Source organism: Aegilops tauschii, chromosome 3 (assembly GCF_002575655.3).
Source record: "Aegilops tauschii subsp. strangulata cultivar AL8/78 chromosome 3, Aet v6.0, whole genome shotgun sequence".
In the NCBI taxonomy this organism is placed as follows: Eukaryota; Viridiplantae; Streptophyta; class Magnoliopsida; order Poales; family Poaceae; genus Aegilops; species Aegilops tauschii.
Window position 1 is genome coordinate 400,497,297 of NC_053037.3, and position 5,194 is coordinate 400,502,490.

Here is a 5,194-nt window from a genome sequence, read left to right on the forward strand (position 1 = left end):
AGTTGTTCCTCAAGGCTTTCTTGCCAACCTCCTAGTCTCTCCTACTTTGGAAGATCAAATTCGTGAGGCACAACTCCTGGATACCATGGTGAAGAAGGTGAAATGTGGTATTGACAAGGGCATTTCCAAATAAGTGCTATCGCATTGATGACCGAGACACTTTATTCTTCGAGGACCGGATTGTGGTTCTTAAAGGTGATCTAAGGAAAGTCATTATGAACGAGTCACACAATTCTCTTCTTTCCATTCATCCTGGAAGTACGAAGATGTACCATGACCTCAAGCAGTCGTATTGGTGGACTCGAATGAAGCGAGAAATCGCTCAATTCGTGAACGAATGTGATGTCTGTCGAAGGGTGAAAGCAGAACACCAACGACCAGCTGGTCTCCTCCAACCTCTTGCTATTCCAGAATGGAAGTTTGATCATATCGAAATGGACTTCGTGACTGGATTTCCCAAGTCCAAGCGCGGAAATGATGCTATCTTCGTTGTCATCGACAAGCTTACTAAAGTGGCCCATTTCCTTCCAATCAAAGAATCTATCACAGCAGCTCAGTTGGCAGAGCTATACACCTCCAGGATTGTCTCCTTGCACGGCATTCCACAATTGATATCTTCAGATCGTGGAAGCATCTTCACTTCTAAGTTCCGGGACTCCTTCCAGAAGGCCATGGGCACCAACATTCGCTTCAGCACAGCTTTCCATCCTCAAACTAGTGGCCAAGTTGAGCGAGTCAATCAAATCCTTGAAGATATGCTCAGGGCGTGTGTTATCTCTTTCGGTATGAAGTGGGAAGATTGTCTTCCATATGCCGAGTTCTCCTACAACAACAACTTCCAAGCGAGTTCGGACAAGGCCCCATTCGAGATTCTCTATGGCAGAAAGTGCCGTACTTCTCTCAATTGGTCAGAGATTGGTGAACGCCAACTTCTTGGCAATGACTTAATCACAGAGGCTGAAGAAATGTGTAAAGTCATCCGTGAAAATCTCAAAGCCGCGCAATCGTGCCAGAAGAGTTACTATGATAGCAAGCACCGTGACTGGCTTTCGAGATCGGAGACCATGTCTACCTCCGCGTCTCTCCAATGAAAGGCACTCGTCGCTTCGGTATCAAAGGGAAGCTTGCCCCTAGATACGTGGGTCCTTTCAAGATCATTGGCAAAAGAGGCGACCTCGCCTATCAACTTGAGCTTCCCTCCAACTTCGTGAACGTGCACGATGTGTTCCACGTGTCACAGCTTCGCAAGTGCTTCAAGACTCCTGAGCGCACCATCAACTTCGAAGAGATTGACCTCCAAGAAGATCTGTCTTATCATGAGCACCCCGTTGCTATTCTTGAAGAAACTGAGCGCAAGACTCGCAACAAGTCAATCAAATTCCTGAAAGTGAAGTGGTCGCACCATTCCGACCGAGAAGCCACCTGGGAACGCGAGGACCACCTCTGTTCCGAATATCCGGAGTTCTTTCAGTCCTAGATCTCGGGACGAGATCCTCTCGTAGTGGTGGAGTGTTGTAACACCCCGGATGTAACTTTCCATATTTGTAACTCCAACTCTCGCCATTTTCGGCTATGTGTTATGATATTCCCTCCGTGGTTGGGTTTCGTCTTCATTTTGCATTTTGTTCATGCCATGCATCTCATACCATGTCATCATGTGCATCTCATTTGCATACGTGTTCGTCTCATGCATCCGAGCATTTTCCCCGTTGTCCGTTTTGCAATCCGGCACTCCCACATGCACCGGCGCGCCCCTCTTGTCTGTTTTCGTGAGCGGGTGTTAAACATTCTCGGAATGGACCGAGGTTTTCCAAGTGGCCTTGGTACACCACCGGTAGACTACCTGTCAAGTTTCGTTCCATTTGGAGGTCGTTTGATGCTCCAACGGTTAACCGGGTAACCGCAAAGGCCTTTAGTGTGTTGCAGCCAAAAACCCCTCCAAACAGCCCAATAACCCATCTAAGCCCCCTCCATGCTCTCGGTCGTTCGATCACGATCGTGTGGGCGAAAACCGCACTTCATTTGGAGTCTCCTAGCTCCCTCTAGCTATAAATATGTGCACCCTCCTCCAAATCCGGGTCCCGAAACCCTAGCCCGCTCCCTCTCCGCCGCCGGACGAACCCGCCGCCACGCCCGCACCAGTCAGGCAGCGCCACGTGGCGCGCGGTCGCCTCCCCCGCCGAAGCCCGTCGGGCCCGAGGCCGGCCCCCGCGGCCCGCGCCCCGTCTCCCGCGCCCGCGCCTCCTCCCGCGCGACGCCCGCGCGCCGCCGACCGCCGCCGCCGCGCCCTTCGCGCCGGCGCCCGTCCCCGCCGCCCGACGTCCCGCCGCCGACCTCGTCGCCCAGCGCCTCCACGGCGCCGGTGCCGCCTCCTCCGCCGACCCCGGCGATCTCCGACCTCGCCGGCCCCGTCCCTCCGCCGTCCCCGGCGATCTCCGGCGAGCCGCCGCCTGTCTCGGCTCGCGTGCCCACAAACCCTAGATCGAGGTTGACTTTTCCCCCCTCGTTTTTCTGCAGTCCCGAATATATCTCTTTATGTTGCTCCGTTCATCATGGCATATCTCTTTGCATACTGCTCTGTTTTGCGTGCATCATATATCGAAATGTTCATCACGAGATGTTCTTCATTTTGTTTCATTGTGCCATGCTCGTTTGAGTCCACCTTGAGGCCCAAATCTCTCATGCAAGAGTGCTATATGTTGTTTACTGCTGTTACTTATCAGAACTTGATGTTTTGTTATTTTTGTTGCATTTGATGTGTGCATCTTATGAGCATGAGCCCTACATGTGTTTTGATATATGCCATTCCATCTTTACAGGGGTGTATGCCATGTAGTTTTGTGATCTATGTGGTGACTAGCACAAGCATGCAAACTAGGCTTCATGATGTTTCTGTTTTCAGGGACTTAGGATTTTGCCAAGTCCTTTACCTGCTGTTATTTTGTTGCCATGTATCCATGTGGCTACAGTGAGATCCATGCTTATTTTGAGTATGTTCAGTAAGGATGTTTTGGACATATGGTTATGCTCTATCCATCCATGCCCCTGTTTGCAATTATGGAGTGCCCTAGCATGTCTCAATCTTGCTCTACTTTTACTATAAAATGTTCCTGGCAGAATGTTAACATGATATTCAATTTTGCCAAGGTTGTTGTAGTTGATGCATACATGGTATGAACTTGCTCTTGCCATGGTTAGCTTCATGAACATGCCATCTTACTGTAGGTATGCTTGTTTTGTCATGCATTGCTTTGTTATGAGTGAATCGAGCTCACAAAGATGCCTTTATAATTCTGTTAATGCCATGCTCTGTTTTCTGCAAAGTCTGAAACCTGTTAACGAAACTTGCTATATTTACAAGGGTGCCATCTTATCTTCTGCTCCTTTTGGGCTCATGGTCAGTAAGGGATTTTTGTTCTATTAATTTAGTAGGTTCATGTCATGCCTTGTTTTGCTATGATAAGTTCCTGTATAATGTGTTTTTCTTGCTCTGAACATTGCTACCTGATGCTGTTTCAGCCATGTTCAGTATTTTCACCAAGTCTGTGAAGCTGATATCTTTTGCACTTTTGCCATGCTTGTTTGAACCTGTTATTTTGTGATCTAGCCGTAGCTCAGTGTTCATCTTTTCTCAAGAATCTCTGGTAGATCACTGCCATATGCTTTGTTGCTATGTTGGGGTGCTGTAGCATAGTTACTTGATGTATTCTAAGTGGCATTGTGCTGTTAATCGCAGAATTGTGTCATTCTTGTTTTGCTTGCCTTTTGCAAACCGTGCATCCGTTTCCGGTGATCTTTATATCGATTTCGACCGAAATAATCTCGTATTTCCAGTGGTTTACTTGGTTTGCCAAGTTGAGGCCTTGTTCATCTTTTCTCGTCTGGAGCACGCATATGCATCGCATATCACATCTCGCATATCATGCATGTATTGCATCATGTTGCTTGTGCATTTCCCGTGATTGATTGTTGGTCGTTTTGCTTGTGTTCTTTCTTTGGATAGAGCCGGGAGACGAGTACGCTTACGAGGAACCTGTTGAGAGCGCTTACGAGGATCAAGCTTTCGACAACTCTGAGAACCTTGCAGGCAAGATGACCATACCCTCGAAATCACTTCTATCTTTGCTTTTCTAGTTGTTCGCTCTATCACTATGCTGCGCTACCTACCATTTGCTATATCATGCCTCCCATATTGCCATGTCAAGCCTCTGACCATCCTTTCCTAGCAAACCGTTGTTTGGCTAAGTTACCGCTTTTGCTCAGCCCTTCTTATAGCGTTGCTAGTTGCAGGTGAAGTTGAAGTTGGTTCCATGTTGGAACATGGATATTTTGGCATATCACAATATCTCTTATTTATTTAATGCATCTATATATTTGGTAAAGGGTGGAAGGCTCGGCCTTATGCCTGGTGTTTTGTTCCACTCTTGCCGCCCTAGTTTTCCGTCATACCGGTGTTATGTTCCTTGATTTTGCGTTCCTTACGCGGTTGGGTGATTTATGGGACCCCCTTGATAGTTCACCTTGAATAAAACTCCTCCAGCAAGGCCCAACCTTGGATTTACATTTGCCTACCTAAGCCTTTTTCCCTTGGGTTTTCGCGAGCCCGAGGGTCATCTTTATTTAAACCCCCGGACCAGTGCTCCTTCGAGTGCTGGCCCAAACCGGGCGATGTCCGGCGCCCCCTGGGCATCCAGGGTCTATGCCAACCCGACATCTTGCCCATCCGGTGTGCCCTGAGATCGAGATTTGTGCAGCTCCTATCGGGATTTGTCGGCACATTCGGGCGGCTTTGCTGGTCTTGTTTTACCATTGTCGAAATGTCTTGTATACCCGGATTCCGAGATTGACTGGGTCTTCCTGGGAGAAGGTTTATCCTTCGTTGACCGTGAGAGCTTATAATGGGCTAAGTTGGGACACCCCTGCAGGGTATTATCTTTCGAAAGCCGTGCCCGCGGTTATGTGGCAGATGGGAATTTGTTAATGTCCGGTTGTAGAGAACTTGACACTTGACTTAATTAAAATACATCAACCATGTGTGTAGCCGTGATGGTCTCTTTTCGGCGGAGTCCGGGAAGTGAACACGGTCTGGGTTATGTATGAACGTAAGTAGTTTCAAGATCACTTCTTGGTCATTTCTAGCTTCGCGACCGTTGCGTTGCTCCTCTTCTCGCTCTTGTTTGCGTATGTTAGCCAC